At 37.9% G+C, this 18,533-nt stretch overlaps 1 protein-coding gene across 4 annotated transcripts in view; it reads right to left on the bottom strand.

The window, feature by feature from the left end:
• Positions 1-18,533, bottom strand: part of PKIG (cAMP-dependent protein kinase inhibitor gamma) — a 101,755-nt gene that overhangs the window by 51,731 nt on the left and 31,491 nt on the right. Inside the window, exon 2 of one of the 4 annotated variants that reach the window (XM_082744710.1) lies at positions 15,014-15,044. The exons of the other annotated variants lie outside the window; for them this stretch is intronic. The gene's annotated coding sequence lies outside the window, so the exon portion shown is untranslated. The remainder of the gene's footprint in view (positions 1-15,013; positions 15,045-18,533) is intronic. 4 annotated transcript variants of the gene reach the window in all.

Genomic DNA, 18,533 nt, shown 5'->3' with positions numbered 1-18,533 from the left:
CTGGGCATTTCTTCTGGAAATATCATCCCTGATTGCTCTGTTTCCATCTGGGTAAACATTCAAGCCCAGATCTATTAGCTACCCCCTCAACCCCTGATTCTGCGAACTATCTTCCTACTTAAACCAGCTGGATTGGACTTTGTCCTTTGCTCTGAAGAACCCTGATCAATATGATATGCCACCAATAAGCATCTCTATTATAGAACCCAGCATAGTACATTATCGTTACATGTGATATTTCTGTCTCCCTTAGCTGATGGAGAAAGTATTTTACTCATTTCCATAGACATACTACCCTAGCACAAATGCCAGGCAAAACAGAAAGCACCTAATAAATGAGTAGTGTAGATGAACAGAAAAAAAAAAACCCACAAAAAGATGGAAACCGTGTCTTTAGAGTGGAGAGATGAATTTTTTTTAAATGATGTTGTAATATATTTTCTTAAGAGCTTCACTTGGTCGAAGTTACTATTGTCCACTCAAAACCAAGTAGCACAGCAGTATTCATGCTCAGGACCACAAGTCCCAGTGAAGAAGAATGATGTCTAATTCTCTTTATTTCCACTGCTAAGTTTGAAATGAATTTCAAAGGTTTGGAAGATTCTGTAAGACTTATGCTGGAACAATGACAGGAATGTGATATCATGATCAAGGAGGTGTGATTCCTCCTGTGCTCACAACCTGTCTTTTATATAAAGTGATAGGGGGATGGAGAGTTACAAAAAGTTAAAGAAAGATCACTGGAGGAGGTGGATTTGGGACCAGATAAACACAATCACAAAGGAAAGCCCTTGGAAGCAATAATCATAAAAATAATGACTAGATGCACTGTGACTCATACTACATCACAGTTTAGAGAGCTTAAAAATGAAATGAAGCTGTGCCCTTTTGTGACATCAAAAAACAGCCACTTTACTGTTTGTTTGTTTGTTTGTTTGTTTGTTTGTTTGTTTTTAAAAACAGCCACTTTAACATGGAATAAAAGCGAATCAAAATTGTAACGCCATGAGGCCTCCTAGTACTGCAGTAATGGAAAGTTTTGAGAAATGAAATGTAACACCGGAAAAGCATTCAGTTTAAAACTATTTTTCCCACCTGCTGTGGGAAAAAGGGAGCTCTGGCTTCAGGTGCTCAGTCCAGTTCCTCTGAGTGAAAGGAATTCCATACCCTAAAAGATTATCAAGACTCTATCAGACCTCTCTCACCCGAAGTCAAAATTCATCTCTCCATCTGCCCGAGAAAGGTAAGGTTAATAAGCAAAGTCTTAAGACATCACACACACACAAAACAACTTCCAATGGATCTACAAATTTAAATGCAAAAATATCAAACCACATAAATATTAGAAAAATACACAACACAATGCTTTGTAGCCTCACAATGTGGAAGGCCATTCCAAGTATGAAATAAAACCCAGAAGTCATTAAAGAAAAGAGTGATAAATTTTACTGTATACAAATAAAAATATTTTGCGTGGCAAAAATCATGATCAGTGAAGTAAAAATCACAAGTCAAACTGGGAAAAATTACATTTCATAGCATGAATAGCCTATTTCCTTAATCTACAAAGAGTTTCTAGGAATTGGTAAGACAAAGACCAACAACCTAAGGAGGAAATAAGCTCAGAATATGAACAGGGAATTTAGAGAGATGTAAATACATATGGCTCTAACTATATGAAAAGTACTTTACCTTAGTTGATATTTTATTTTTCATCTACCATTGGAGAAGATCAAAAAGTCTAACACACTGATGTTCAAAAACAGTAATTCTCATCCATTGCTGATAGAGTCATACATTGGTATAGTATCATTTGGCAATGAATACAAAAAATTCACATATCATCTGCCATGGCAGATCCACTTTTAGGGATTTATCAGAAAGGCATACTTCCAAAAATGTGAAATATGTATTCATTATAGCAAAAGATTAGAAATCATCTAAACATTCATAAAAGGGAGGTTAAATAAAATCAAGGTACTTCCCAAAGAAGCCTATACAGCCATAATAATTTAGATACACAGTGATATTTAATGATACAAAAATAATTCCAAAAAACATATGTTTGAGGGCGCCTGCGTGGCTCAGGGGGTTAAAGCCTCTGCCTTCGGCTCAGGTCATGATCTCAGGGTCCTGGGATCGAGGCCCACATCAGGCTCTCTGCTCAGCAGCAAGTCTGCTTCCTCCTCTCTCCTTCTCTGCCTGACTCTCTGCCTACTTGTGATCTCTCTCTGCCAAATAAATACCTAAAATCTTAAAAAAAAAAAAAAGACAAAAAAACCCTGTATATTTTACAAAGCCTGATGCAGAAAAATATGAACAGTATACTATCTACTTCATAATAAGGAAAGAAACAAATATGTGTATTTACTTTTATACACATGGAATATTTCTAGGATGCATGAAAAACTGGAAATGGTAGGTCTCTCCAGGGTAGCTGAAGGATAAGGATGACAGAAGATTTTTCTTTTTTCTTTTTAGGATCCAACTAGAACCCTACTTCTTGAATCTGATGGTTTTAGTTCTTAAATCCCTTCTAATCTAGACTAGCACACCATGTCTTATGAAGAACAAATCTCTCTGCAGTAATGAGTTTTCTAATATTTACAACAAGATCTATTTCCTTTTATGTGGGTGTTCTTTAATGTCTCTCAATAAAATTGTATAATTTTATGCCTAGAGGCCTGTGGTTTTTGATGTTGCTGTACAAAGTATCTTTTAAAATTTAATTTTCTACTTGTAGCTGGTATGTAGAAATACAATTGATTTTCTATATTGATTTAGTATCCACCAAACTTGCAAAAACTGTTAACTTTAATAATTTCTTTGTAGAAATCTTTTATAATTTCTACATAAATAATCATGTCATCATAGAAACAGTAAGTTATTAATTCATCCTTTCCCATACTTTTATTTTTCTTGTCTCATAGAACTTCTGACAAATGTCAAATAGAAGTAATGTTATGAGGGCAACTCTGATTTCCTGATCTCCAAGTGAAAACTTCCTCAAACTGAAAATTCTCCATTAAGTATGATGTTTGCTGTACATGCTTTATAGTTTTCTTCACCAGGTTAAGGAAGTTCCCTTCCTATTTTCCACCTATCCCTAGGGGGCTGAAATTGTTGCTACTGTTTTAATCAGTAATGGATGCTGAATTTTATCACACAATCATGATTCTTCTCTTTTAATGTTAGCAAATTACACTAATTGAGTCTATGGTGTTGAACCAACCTTGCATTTCGGTTATAAAACCAACTTGGTCATGATGTATTATCCTTTTCACATCCTGCTAGATAGGGCAGACTATGTTTTCCAAAGATGGCCTTAACAATACTACTCCATCCTGACTGCTTTTTTTTACAACGTGATTTTGACACTCCTTCAGTTGGGTGGTGGGGTCTTTGACACATTTGCAGGAATCTAGACTGACCTCTGTAATGGTCTCAACCAAGAGAGTACTGGAGGGGTGGTGGTATGTGAATTTCAAGATTAGACCATAAAAATGTTAAGCACTTCCAATTAATGACTTAGAACCCTGCACTTAGAACCCAGCTGTCACACTGTCAGGAAGCTCAAACTAGTCCTTGCAGACAGACAGAACACAAGAAGAACCCTATGTAGGTGTTAAAATGGAGATGAACTGAGGTTCTATACAGCAGCCAGCTGATGGTCTACACAACAGTTGGTACTGACTGTAGGACATGCAAGTAAAAACCAGCTCCAGATGATTTCAAGCTACTTTGAGTCTTCTCAGCTGGAGGCCCAAACAAAATGGAGCAGCAGAGACAAGCCACCCTCACTGTGCTCTGATCAAGTTCCTGACCCATAGAATCTCAGGTATACAAAATAGCCACTTTAAGTCACATCTGGTCAGCTTCCTACGCCACAATAGTAAGTGAGAAATTGGATTTTGCTTTGCTAATATTTAGCTTAGGACTTTCCATATCCATGAGTAAAACAGCCTGTGAATTTTCCTTCCTCACAATGTTACCATCAGGTTTTTTGTTCTGATCATCTCTTTTATTATTTTCAGGAAGAGTTTGTATACTATTACCTCTTTCTCTCTTATTTTTTTTTTTTTTACCTCTTTCTCTCTTAAATGCTTTATATAACTTTCTAGTGAAGCCATCTAGACCTGCAGTTTTCTTTGTGGGAAGGTTTTTAAACTGCTGATTCAATTTTTATTAATAGTTACAATACTAATAAGTTTATCCATTCTCCTAAATTTCCCAAATCTTTGGCATAAAACTGTTCACTATGTCTTATTATCTTGTTAATGACTACATGATCCCCCTCTTTTCACTTTTTTTTTTTTAAGATTTTATTTATTTATTTATTTGAAAGAAATCGCAGTCAGAGAGGCAGGAGGTGTGTGTGTGTGTGTGTGTGTGTGTGTGTGTGTGTGTGTGTGTATGAGACAGAGACAGAGAGAGAGAGAGAAGCGGGCTCCCTGCTAAACATAGAGCCCGATGCAGGACTCAATCCCAGGACCCTGGGATCATGACCTGAGCTGAAGGCAGATGCTTAACTGACTGAGCCTCCCAGGGGCCCCCCATCACTCTTTTCACTCTTGATATCGATTATCTGTGCCTTTCCTTCTTTCCTTTCTCCCTCTCTCCCTCCCTTCCTTCCTTTTCTTAATCAACCTCACAAGGGTATATCATTTTTCTTAATCTTTTCCAAGATTGTTAAGCTCTCGTTGATAAGACTATATTACATATTTGCTCTATATTTCATTGATTTCTACTTTTCTTATAACTTGTCTTTATTTTCTTCAGAATTACTTTGCTGTGCTTCTTCAGACTTCTTAAGATAGATGCTTGCTTGCTATTTAGCCTTTTTTATTTCTTAATATATGCATTCTGGGCTATATACTTTTGAATCTCTGAATTCACATCTTTCATGTTCTGAACATGAAACATAGCTGAACATGAAATGTTCAGCTATTACCTCTTCAAATAACTGCCTCTGTACCATTCTTGCTCTTTTCTTTCTGGGATTCCAATTAAATGTTTATTAGACCTTCTCACTGGATCCTCTTAATTCTCTTACCATCTCTTCATATTTTGCATATTTTTTTGTCTCTTGATGTTTGTTGTGGATCATTTTCTCCTAACCTATCTTCTAGTTCACTAATTCTCTCTTCAGTTATTTTAAATCTACTGTGTTCTTGTTTCTGGTTATTATATTTTTAGTTCTACAATGCCTTTATTTTTCAAATCTGTTGTTTGTTATTGACAGTGTCCAGTTACTTACTGATATTTTCATTCTTAGTTTCTATTTCTTATTACATAATAAATTAGTTGTTTTACAGTCCATGTCTTAAATTCCAATATCTCATAGCTTTGAGGATGTTTTTGCTGTATGTTGTTTCTTCTAGTTCTTTTCATGGGTATCTTGTTTCCTTGTGAACCTGGTTTTCTTCTATGAGCTGATCATTATAAAACAAATTACTTTAGAGGTCTAGTTTGATATGCAGGATAACATATTCCTTTAGAGAGGATTTTTGCTTGCTTCTGCTGGTTCCCTGATGGCATCATTAGCTTAAGACCATCAAGATTAAGGGTTCCGCAGAAGCTTTGGTTGCAAAACTGTATCAGGACTAGTTTAGTTCAAGATCCCCCTTCATGACCTCAGCAGTCCCATTTAAATTTGAAAGGTGGTTTATTTGAGTCCCTTACCTTGACAGGCAACAAGCTATGAATTTTGTCCTCACAGATGAGGCCACCAAAATTATCACTTAACTTCACAGATGCTTTCTAAGGATAAACAAATGCCTCTGGAACAAAAATGGCTTTGGTATCTAGCCTTACCTCTCTTAGCTTTTTAACCTCTCTTACAACCCTTCAATATCTTCTAAACTTTTTGAAGCTTTTGAGAAAATGTTCCTATATCTTGTATATCTTTCCATACTGTCATCAGCAGAGCTGATTCTAGGGATCTAGTCTGCCATTACTGGAAGTAGAAATCCCACCACATACCTTTCAAGTAACTTGGGAATCCTGTACCATATATAATGGTTTGTTGTACCATGTACAATATAATGGTATTGCCTATTCAAATAAATAAATATAACAAACCTTGAAAAGATAAGGAAAATGATCAAAGAATCCAACATTGAAGAAAACAAACATGTAAAGGAGAGAAAATAAGGGAAGTTTATTTACCTTTTAGTATTTCACAGAATGTCTGCAGGAATGTCTTGGGTATTGATAAACATGTTAGTCACCTCATGGAAAAATATAATCAGCCAATTAAAGCCTCTCTTAACACACTTATTGCTTGGTTAATGTTGAAATTCTATACTCCAGCCACTTGAATTTGGTTTCCCACTTGTTTCGATGCTTGCAGTTTTTATGGAGTATATAGTTATAAATAACGTTGTACCTTCTAAATTAAAAGAAAGCCAGTTTCCTCTGTAGAATGTAAACTAGTGCAAACTTCTAATGAAGAATTGGCAATATTCATCAAAATTTAAAATGTACATATTCTTTGATACAGCACAGTCTTCCACTAGGAATTAATTCCACAGAAACACTTAAACAAAAATTCACAAAGACTAAACTAACTTTCTTTGCAACAGTTTTTTCGCTGGTAAAAAACTGAACATGACAACTTGAATATCTACCAAGAGGTAGCTAGTTAAATAAACTACAGCATATTTATACAACAGAATACCACTGCAATGGAAATTTATCATTTTTTAAGCTGTCCAGCATCCAACTGCCTCCTCCTATTTGAACATCCACTTAGACTCTGAATAAGCCGGTGACACAAAGACAAAGGGACAGTTGGAATTCATTCCTGACTGAGTCCTAATGTCAACATACGGGTCTGGCTGCTTCAGCTAAAAGAGGCTCACTGAGCCTATTTATTTCATGGTTCTCAGGCCTGCCTTGGTCCTGACCATTTTCCAAACTTTGTCCTACATCCCTCCAGGATACTCTTCATTTTCTGTTACTTGAAGCTGAAAGGTTTGTAATGGATAGAATCATGAAGTTGTTTAAAAAAATAAAATGGAAGAAAGTTAAATAAAATAAAATGGATCTATGTGAACACTAGTGGCAGAACAGTATGTACAATATGAGCTTATCTAAATAATTTTAAAACAAACAACAGATCTAATAATTCTGCCTGGAGATACAGTTTCTGGAAGGGCTATCCAGGCAATTTATAATGGTCATTTCTGGATATGAACCACGTACAATTTTTTTTTTTTTAAGAAACAGCTTATTTTATTTTTTATTTATTTCTTTAAAGATTTAATTTATTTATTTTACAGACAGATAGAGAGCACAAGTAGGCAGAGCGGCAGGCAGAGGGAGAGGGAGAAGCAGGCTCTCCACAGAGTGAGGAGCCGGATGAGGGACTCGATCCCAGGACCCTGGGATCATGACCTGAGCTGAAGGCAGCCGCTTAACTGATTGAGCCATCCAGGTGCCCAAGAAACAGTTTATTTTATTTTTAAGATTTTATTTACTTATTTGACAGACAGAGATCACAAGTAGGCAGAGAGGCAGGCAGAAAGAGAGAGGGGGAAGCAGGCTCCCTGCTGAGCAGAGAGCCCAATGCGGGGCTCAATCCCATGACCCCGGGATCATGACCCGAGCCAAAGGCAGAGGCTTTAACCCACTGAGCCAACCAGGTGCCCCAACAGTTTATTTCAAAAAAGAAAACAAAAACCAGAGGAGATGACTGTTCTGAAGTTGAGATACACTGAAATCTCTAGGTGCTTATTCTTACTGAGGGCCATTTGAAGCCGAAGTCCATTATCATTCCATAGGTGATAGGTGATTTAAAAAATGACTGAATTGGGATGCCTGGGTGGCTCAGTTGGTTGAGCAGCTGGCTTCAGCTCAGGTCAGGATCCCAGCGTCCTCGGATCGAGTCCCACACTGGGCTCCTTGCTCAGCAGGGAGCCTGCTTATCCGTCTGCCTCTGCCTGTGCTCATTCTCTCTGACAAATAAATAAATAAAATCTTTTTTAAAAAATGACTGAATTATTTTAAATGGCAGAGTGACATGTATAAAGTAGGATTTAGGCAAAATTTTGGAAGAAGGAGCCCCACTAGAAGCACTGAAGTAAAGAGAGGCTAGAAAAAGGCAAACTGATGAAACTGGAAGAAACATGAGCTCGAACTGGCAGTAATATGAAATATGGCAGTAAGAATGAAATAGAAGGGAGGGGCACCTGGGTGGCTCAGTGGGTTAAGCCGCTGCCTTCGGCTCAGGTCATGATCTCAGGGTCCTGGGATCGAGTCCCGCATCGGGCTCTCTGCTCAGCAGGGAGCCTGCTTCCTCCTCTCTCTCTCTGCCTGCCTCTCTGCCTACTTGTGATCTCTCTCTGTCAAGTAAATAAATAAAGTCTTAAAAAAAAAAAAAAGAATGAAATAGAAGGGAATTGTGCAAAAGACAAGATGGCTTTGTATCTCACACAGTTATTTATTACTCAAGAACTTACTGAATGCCTACTACTGAGTGCCAAACAGAGGGCAAAAAGAATCTGAACTTTACCGAAACTAACCAACCAACCAAATTATACACAGCCTGTTTAGGTCTCAGTTCTCTTGTAAAAGGAGAGAATACCTAATGTATTGGATTGTTATATGGACTAAAGGAAACTACGCATATATAATATACTAACTTCCACAAACGGTAATTACTTCCATAAATGTTAATTATGTAGTCCATAATTAGTTAATTATTAGAACTAATACAATGGAGAGGATGATAATTTAAATAGCAAAAATAACAAAGTGTCTCTTTCAGGAACATAGCTACATTATGGAATGAGGTCTCATATATTCATTCTGCTGTATTAAAATATTGTGGGTCATTTAAAGACCCAAAGTTTTGTTACTAATGACTCATGGCTTTACAGGGGTCTCTTGCAGAAAGCTGGTCAGCTTCAAGAAAAATAGAGATGTTTCTAGCCCCTCTGCTACAAAAGCCTCCTCCTGAGTTCTCCAGCCTCCGACATGGAAAGTCTTGGGAATCCAAAGCAGCACCACATCTCACGTTTGCATTCTGTACTCTGCTACAGCTCTTTGAGACTAAAGTTTAAGAGTGTAGCCTCTTTTTAAACATTTACTCTTCAGGCAAGATTGGGGAGATGACTGGCAAAACAGTATACAGAAAAGGTCAGTTTCGTTAAGTACAGATTACTCTAAATACACTGAAAATCCCAATAAAATCATTTGTTTATATCTGATTCTTACAAGATAGATAAGATTCATGACCCATTTAATTGTAATGAAGTAAGATATTGTAAGACTTATACAACCCCTGAAATTTACTTTGAAACTGCAAATAATCCTTGAAAGCTTGAAAAGAAAGAACCTTGGCCAAGGTAAAAACTTTTATTACACTACCATAAAAATAATGACTGGGGGGGGGGGGCGGCGCGTGGGTGGCTCAGTGGGTTAGGGCCTCTGCTTTTGGCTCAGGTCATGATCCCGGGGTCCTGGGATCAAGCCCCACATCAGGCTCTCTGCCCCATGGGAAGCCTGCTTCCCCCTCTTTCTCTGCCTGCCTCTGCCTACTTGTGATCTCTGTCTGTCAAATAAATAAATAAAATCTTTAAAAAAAATGACTGGGACCTTTTGAATAACAAGGTATATTCAGACATGGTGAAAGGAAACATACAGGAGACTTAAACCTACCCTTCCATTAGGATTTCACATCCCAGCTTGAGATAATTAGTAAAAAATAACTATCTCTCAAATCTACACTTTGCTGTAAATGAAAATGTTATACTTGGGAATCCCAATTCAGTACAGATCTTTACAAACAATACTATTATTAGCCAAAATGTATAATTATTACTAATATTTAACTTCTGAGTGTCACATATGAAGAACAAGGTATTTACCAAATGAAATATATGTGAGAAATATTTTTCTAAAACTTGGAGATTTAGCTAAGTGAGGACAAAAAACAGATTATTTTAGGCAGTAAAAGATTTAGCTGTTAATAATAATTAATCAGCAATAAACCTTAAAATTAATGCAAGCCTCTAATATTTCTCTCAAATCCTGGGTTCTGTGAGATAAATTTCATCATGTAAAAAATATTTTTTTGTTAAAAAAACATATGGGAGTGACATTAGCAAAATAGCAGAAAGGGTGTTGTACCATCTTTTCCCGAAACAACAATAATTTTGACAACCACCCGTGGATAGGAGTAGCTTTGTGGCGGTCCAGGAATTCAGCAGAAAATTTTCAGCGCATTTGTTACAGCAAAAAAAATGTGAGACTAGACTCATTGAAGAGGTTAAAAGAAACAGTTTCGCTTTACCTGAATCATTCCTCCTCTAATACAACATAGCTCAAAGCCCAGAGAGACCTTTTTGGCCCATGATTTTTCCCAAGAGGAAAAATGAGTGTGTGTGTGTGTGTCCAACTTCCCTAGCTGTGCGAAATAGTGCCTAAAGGCCTACTTCTTTCTTGCTCCATCCAGAAGACTACAGTGTTCCATGACTGTGGGGTAGGGGAAGGGCTGAGAGAACAGCCCTGAAGGCTCTGGGAAGGCATCAAAGGGATACAGATCACACTGTCCCTTCTTGGACTCCATCAGGAAGCCTGCCCACAAGCCTCTGGCAACACCTTATCTGAAGATCACCCCCCCTCAACTGGCCCATGGGTACCCACAATGTCCCATGAGCCTCACCCACACACACACACTGTTCCACTGCTGGCTCCAAGGGCACACTGGGAGAGCAAGGGGTAAAAACCTTTACAGATGGCAAGTGAGCACATGCAGAAAACTACCTTGACAATATGGCACTGGGAAAAAGCACACAAACTAGAGCATTGAGAACTACCTAAAGAAAAGCAAACGAGAGGCTATGAGTATCCAACCTGGCTTCACAGGATTGAGAGAAGGCATACATTTTACAAACTCCTCCCCAAAAGGGAACAAGAAGTGTGGAGCATGTGTATCCATAGAAAAAGTCCAATAAAGCCTCAGAATTCCTGGACAGGTGGACATGAGATGTTTCTCTCCTGAGGCCACTCAGTAAAGGCTAGAGGAGGTGACTGCTTCTTTGAATGTGAAGAGAGCGACTTAAGACTTCAAGGAACATGAAAAATCAGGGTAACATAGTATCACCAGAAGAACATAATAATTTTCAAGTAACCAACCCCAAACAAATGGAAATTTGTGATCTTCCCAATAAAGACTTCAAATAGTTGTTTTAAGGTGGCTCAATGCCACAAAAAAACCCACAGAGAGACAATTCAATGAAAATTGGAAAACAATACATGAACAAAATGAGAATCTTAACAGAGACAGAAATCATAAAAAAGAACCAGAGAGAAATTCTGCACCTGAAGAGTATAGTGAATGAAATACAAAATGCAACGAAGAGCATTAGCAGCAGACTTAATTAAGCAAAAGAAAGAATCTGTTACGTCGAAGATAATTTGAAACTATGTAGTCAGAGGAGAGCAAAGAAAAAAGAATTGAAAAGAGTGAAGAAAGCCTCTGTGAATTATGAGATGTCATCAAGAGAAAAAAAAAATCTACGTATTACTAGAGTCACAGAAGGAGAAAAAGGAGAAAAGGGGAGAAAGCTTATTTGAGGAAATAATCTAGGGAGAGATTTGGATTTCCAAATTCATGAAGCTCATAGGCACCCAAAAAGGTTTAACACAAAAGATGTTCCCCAAGATACATTCTAAAACTGTTGAAAATCAAAGGCAAAGGGAGAATTTTAAAAGCATCAAGAGGAAAAAATTCCTCACATACAAGGGAAATCTCCAGAAGGCTATCAGCAGATTTCTCCACAGAAAACTTACAGGCTAGGAAAGGGTGGGAGCACAGTCAAAGTAATAAATGTGTGCATGAAGAAAAAAAGAAAAATCTCCATTAAACAATCTATTTCTATACCTCAAGGAACTAGAAAAAAGGAACGAAGTGACCCCAAGGTTAACAGAAGGAAGGGAATAACAAAGATCAGAGAAAAAATAAATGAAAAGATAGACCAGGAACACAACAGAAAAGATCAACAAAACTGAGAGCCGCTTTTTTGAAAAGATAAACAAAGCTGACAAACCTTCATTCAGAAACCAAGAAAAGAGAGAGGACTCAAATAAAATTAGAAATGAAAGAGGAGACAGTACAACTGATATCAGAGAAATACAAGGATCCTAAGAGACTACTATGAACACCAACAGTTTGGATAACAAACTGAAATTGGAAAATTCCTAGAAACACACACAACTTACCACCACTGAATCATGAAGACACAGAAAATCTGAAGAGACCAATAATGAGTAAGGAGATTATTAAATCAGTAATCTAAAAACCTCCTCACAAAGAAAAGTCTGGGACCTGATGGCTTTACTGGAGAATTCTATCACCAACTTTAAAGAAGAATTAATAAATCCTTCTCAAACTCTTAAAAAAACTGAAAAGGAGGGAAGATTTCCAATTTATTCACAAGGCTAGCATATCAAAGCCATTCAAAGACACTATAAAAAAAGAAAATTACAGGCCAACATGCCTGATGAATATAGATGCAGAGATCTTTAACAAACTATCAGCAAACTGAATTCAGCAGCACAGTAAAAGATCATACTGTGATCAAGGTGAATTCATCTGTGGGATGCCAAAATGGTTCAGCATATTTGAATCAATAAATGTGATACACCACATTAATAAAAATGAAGGATAAAAATTATATGATCGTTTCAATAGATGCAGAAAAAATATGATGAAGTTCCTTTTATGATAAAAGGAATACTTAACAAATTCAGTATAGAAGAAATGGTGCCTCAACATAAGAGAGGCCATAAAAGGCATGCCCAGAACTAACATCACACTCAACAGTGAAAATCTGAAAACTTCCTCTAAGATCAGGAACAAGACAAGGATACTCCACTCTAGTCACTCTTTTTCAACCATAGTACTAGAAGGTCCAACCAGAGCAACTAGATAAGCAGCAGAAAGAACATGTATCTAACTTGGAAAGAAGGAAATAAAACTCTTTTTGCAGATGACATGATTTTATATCTAAAAAAGAAAAAAACTTTAAAGGTGCCACCAAAAACTTAGAACTAACAAATTCATTAAAGTTGTAGTATATAAAATCAATATACAAAAATCAGTGCTTTTTATTTTTATATTAACAATGAACTATCTGAAAGAGAAATTAAGAAAACCACCCCATTTATAATAGCATCAAAAATAATAAAATATTTAGGAATAAATTTAACTAAAGAAATATATGATCTATACACCAAAAACTGTACGAAATTGATGAAATTGAGAAAGATACAAGTAAAAGGAAAGATAGCTTGTGTTAATGGATTGGAAGAATTAATGTTATTAACTTACTTAATTAATGTTATTAATTGAATGTTATTTAATTTGGGCTATACTACCTAAAGTGATCTACAGATCTAACACAATCCTTATCAAAATTTCATTAGTATTTTTCACAGAAATAGAAAAAAAAATACTAAAATTCAAATGAAAGCAGAAAAGATCCCAAATAGTCAAAGTAATCTTGAGAAAGAAAAACAAACCTGGAAGCAACACACTTCCTGATTTCAAGCTAGAATAGAGAGCTACAGTAGTCAAAATGGTATGATAAATTAGCATAAAAACAGACACATAATCCAATGGAGTGGAACAGAGAGCCCAGATATAAACTCAGGCATATACAGTCAACTAATCTTTGACAAAGCTCCAAGAACATACAACAGGGAAAGATAATTTCAATAAATGGTATTGGGAAAACTGGATATACATATGCAAAATAATGAACCTACCATATATCACTCATGAAAATGAACTCAAAACAGATTAAAGGGGGCGCCTGGGTGGCTCACTGGGTTAAAGCCTTTGCCTTCAGCTCAGGTCATGATCCTGGGGTCCTAGGATCGAGCCCCGCATCGCGCTCTCTGATCAGCGAGGAGCCTGCTTCTCCCTCTCTCTCTCTGCCTGCCTCTTTGCCTACCTGTGATTTCTATCATATAAATAAATAAAATCTTTAAAAAAAAAACAGATTAAAGACTTAAATATAAAACCTGAAACTATAAAACTCCTAGAAGAAAACATAGGGAAAAAGCTCCTTGAAGTGGCCTTGGCAATGTCCTTTTGGATATGATACCAAAAGCAAAAGCAAAACAAGTGACACTATATCAAACTAAAAAACTTCTGCATAGCCAAGTACACTGTTCACAGAGTGAAAAGGCAACCTATGTAATTGGAAAAAATATCTGTAAACCATATATCTGGTAAAGGGCTAATATCCAAAATATATAAGGAACTCAATAGCAAAACAGTAATAATAATCCAATTCAAAAATAGACAATGGACCTGAACAGACATTTCCCGTAGAAGACAAAAATGGCCAATAGGTACAGGAGAAGGTACTTGACACCACTGATGATCAGAGAAACACAAATCAAAACCACACTGAGTAACAGTATAGAGATTCTTCAAAAAATTAAAAATAGAACTACCATGTGATCCAACAATCTCACTTCTGGGTATATATCCAAAGAAGAAGAAATCGCTATCTCAAAGAGATGTCTGCACTTCCACATTCCCTGCAGCATTATTCACAACAGCCAAGATACAGAAACAAACTAATGTCTTGTCAACCGATAAACAGTAAAGAAGATATGGTGTATATACATACAATGAAATATTATTCAGCCATGGGAAAGAAGGAAAATGTGCCATTTGAACACCATGATGAATCCAGAGGACATTAAAGTTGAATTCATAGAAACAAACAGTAGTAGTTACCAGGGACTGGAGGTGGGGAGACAGTTACGTGATTAAGCTCTAGCGATCCGATGAACAGCACGATGACTAGAGTTAGCAATATTCTGTGTGAAATTTGCTAAGACCTTAAGCATTCTTAGCACACACACACACAAACACACACACGCACACAAGGTAACTATTTGAGGTGATAAACGTGTTAATTTACCTGACTGTGGTAATCACTAAGTACACATATGTTAAATCAACACGTTGTGTTCTTTAAATACATACAATTTGATTTGTCAATCATGCTTCAATAAAGCTGAAAAAAATAAAATAAATACAATAAATGTTTAAACATGAGGAACAATAACAAATACGAGTAACAATAAACAAAATACATACACACACACACACACACAACAAAAATACTAAACAAAAGTATTTTCTTTCTTTTTTTAAAAAAAATATTTTATTTATTTATATGACAGAAAGTGATCACAAGTAGGCAGAGAGGCAGGCAGGGGGTGGAGGGAAGCAGGCTCCCCGCTGAGCAGAGAGCCCGATGCGGGGCTCGATCCCAGGACCCTAAGACCATGACTTGAGTCGAAGGCAGAGGCTCAACCCACTGAGCCACCCAGGCTCCCCCAAAAGTATTTTCTGAGTTAGACCAGGATGCTTCTCAGAGGAAGTCCTCAAATATTACTAAAGAACTGTGGGTGAGCTTAAACCCCATGGGCCTGAACTGCTCTGTAATCTTCCCCAAACCAGCAAGATGGTATCTCTGAATTTAGACACAGAAAGATACACCACAGTATGGAGTTCAGGTTAAGCCCGATATGAACAAAAATATTTATAAACTTCGATTAAACCTATTGAGCTTGTCAAGCTTGGAGAAACAAACAAATAAAACCTGATGAGAAACAAACTTCTCGAAAATATATTTTAGGGTGTTTTGGCAGTAAACTGGTTTTACACACTGTTCTTTACAGTTTTTTAAAAGGGAAAAAGAGGAGGTAGAGAATACACCTGGATCTCCCAGTACCATTTTTATGTTTGCTTGTTTTTAATAGAAAAAAAAATTTCCTGATCAGAAAATACTGAGGATAATTAGTTTTATACATAGTATCTTTTCTTTCTTTCTTTAAGAGTAACAACAACAAAAACCGCACAGTAACACATTAAATGATTTCTGGCACTATGTCAAAAATCCAGATTTTTTTTTTTAAGATTTTATTTATTTATTTGACAGAAAGATCACAAGTAGGCAGAGGCAGGCAGAGAGAGGGGGAAGCAGGCTCCCCGCTGAGCAGAGAGCCCGATGTGGGGCTCGATCCCATGACCCTGAGATCATGACCTGAGCCGCAGGCAGAGGCTTAACACACTGAGCCACCCAGGTGCCCCCAAAATCCAGATATTGAAATAATCAGAACACTGAAATGAATAAGCTTCAGTAAACCCCTAAAACCCAAAACTGTTATAATATTTTTAATACCCTACTCTTGAAAAGGAAATTGTTGGGATGCCTGGGTGGCTCAATTATTTTAAATGTTGCCTTCAGCTCAGGTCTTGATCTCAGAGTCCTGGGATCCCACATCGGGGCTCCCTGGCTCAGCGGGGAGTCTGCTTCTCCCTCTCCCTCTGCCCCTCTGCCCTGCTTGTGGTTCTCTCTCCCTCTCTCCCTGTCTCAAATAAAATCTTAAAAAAAAAAAAAAAGAAAGAAAAGGAAAATGTCACAAGTAATGTAGGTAACAAAAACACTTCTGTAAGGTAATTATTTTCTTATGTTTCATCAGTGTGGTTGGGAGGAACACTGCCCCTGTAGCTAGCTAGGCACGCTTTCAGGAGGTTTTCTCCAAACTGCGGGTGGCCTGCAAGTCTTTCCAGGAAGACCCTGAAAAACAACAGTATTCTGTGCTCTGTGTAGATATTATGAATCCTACAAAGCACTTAGGAATTTGACCTCTGCTAAAAACATCTTAGGAGGGGTGACTTGGTGATGCCACTGGCTCGAGTCATGATCCCAGGGTCCTGGGATTGAGCTCTACATCAGGCTCCCTGCTCAGCGGGGAGCCTGCCTTTCCCTCTGCCCACTGCTCCCCTTGCTTGTGCTCTCTCCCCCTCTCTCTGACAAGTAATTAAATAAAATCTATATTTAAAAAAAAAAAAAGAATTTTAGGAAATCTGAGATCCTGGTCCATCCCCAAGCTGGGTCTCCCCACTGACCCGCAGGCAACCACTTATTCCAGCCCGACCCTTACTAGTGCCCTTGCCACCCAGACGGTTCCAAGCCAGCAGTTAGCATCAAGCCTGGGCCCCACGTGAAACCCATTCCTCTCACTGCCTCAGTATTAAGCTAAAGGTCCTTACCCATAAAGGGACACTGTTAACAAAAGTACAAAAAGTAAGCTGATCCATAGTGCTCTGCATGATCAAACCCTGCAGCTTCTCCTCCAAATGTTTCTTGTGCCAAACTTCTCTCTCACTCAACTGTCCTTGGGTCACCCTGGAGCTTATTTCAGTTCCCCATGAGCAAGCTCTTTCTCCCACTTCAAGGCCTTACACATGGAGCTCCTTCTGCCTGGAATCTCGTCCGCTCTCCCTGCCCCACCCTGCCCCCTTCCTTCTAGTTAACGCCTACTGGGTACCTTCTCCTCCCCCACCTTCATGCGTAAGCACACGTTCAGGGGTACAGGCCAAGGCACCTCTCTGCTCCCTTAGCATCTTCCACTTCGACCACCATAGCATTTGTGGCAAATACGTTAGATAAGGTCCATGGCAGCAGGCTCTGGGTCTTTCTTCCTTTTTTTTTTTTTTTTTTTTTAAGATTTTATTTATTTGACGAAGAGATAAAAGAGAGAACACAAGCAGAGTGGCAGGTAGATGGTGAGAGAGAAGCAGGCTCTCTGCTGAGCAGGCAGCCTGATGTGGGACTGGATCCCAGGACCCTGGAATCATGATCTGAGCCGAAAGGCAGCCGCTTAACCAAATGAGCCACCCAGGCGCCCTGCTCCATGTCTTTGTTATTCACTGTTACAGCACTAGCGCCTACCATATCAGAGATGATCAGTAAATTCACTTATTGAATATCAAAGTGATGTGGAAAACAGAAGCAAAAGAAGAATTACTAAATTTCCTTACCCACTGACAAGCCCTTAAAACAGGCAGGGTGACATTCCCCTAAAGACTCAACTGCCTCCACCTTAACACTTTGCTAAGGGCAAAGGGCAATCATAGTCTGACCGACCCCTACCCCCAACCAGGATCCTGTAAGTCTATTTCAACAATTCCTTTGTAAATTTCCTTTATCTCTAAACTCTCCAAGATTCGTGTTGACAATCATTCCCAAGCATATGGCCCACTGATATATATCTAAAGAGTCTAACACCAAAGGTTTTATTACCATTAATGAATAACCTTTTTCCCAACAATAGCTAGCTCCTCAAGGTCCTGGAAACCTTGCTGCCAAAATTCCTCAGAGACTTAATGCCATCCCTAACCCTGTCTCAAGAATTCTTTCTTGGTCATCAGCTCTGGACCTCACCCCACCAAACCTCACTCATATTCTAAGACTTCATCAAAAGGAAGGCACAAGGGTATTAGTCATCCTGATCTATAACCTTTCCCCATTGTGCTGGCTATAATGTACTGCCTGAATTCTATTGTCTGTCATCTCAAAGCCAACTGTGAAGGTATCATAGCTCTGGCTTTAATTCTGTTCAGGTTTCCTACCTCAGAAGAAGACATTTTCTATTCAACAGAATGCAAGTTAAGGGGCCAACATGTGTTTAGTCAATTAACATGTACATTT

Source organism: Mustela nivalis (assembly GCF_964662115.1).
Source record: "Mustela nivalis genome assembly, chromosome: 8".
NCBI classification, from domain to species: domain Eukaryota; kingdom Metazoa; phylum Chordata; class Mammalia; order Carnivora; family Mustelidae; genus Mustela; species Mustela nivalis.
This window is presented reverse-complemented; position numbering and strand designations above follow the sequence as displayed.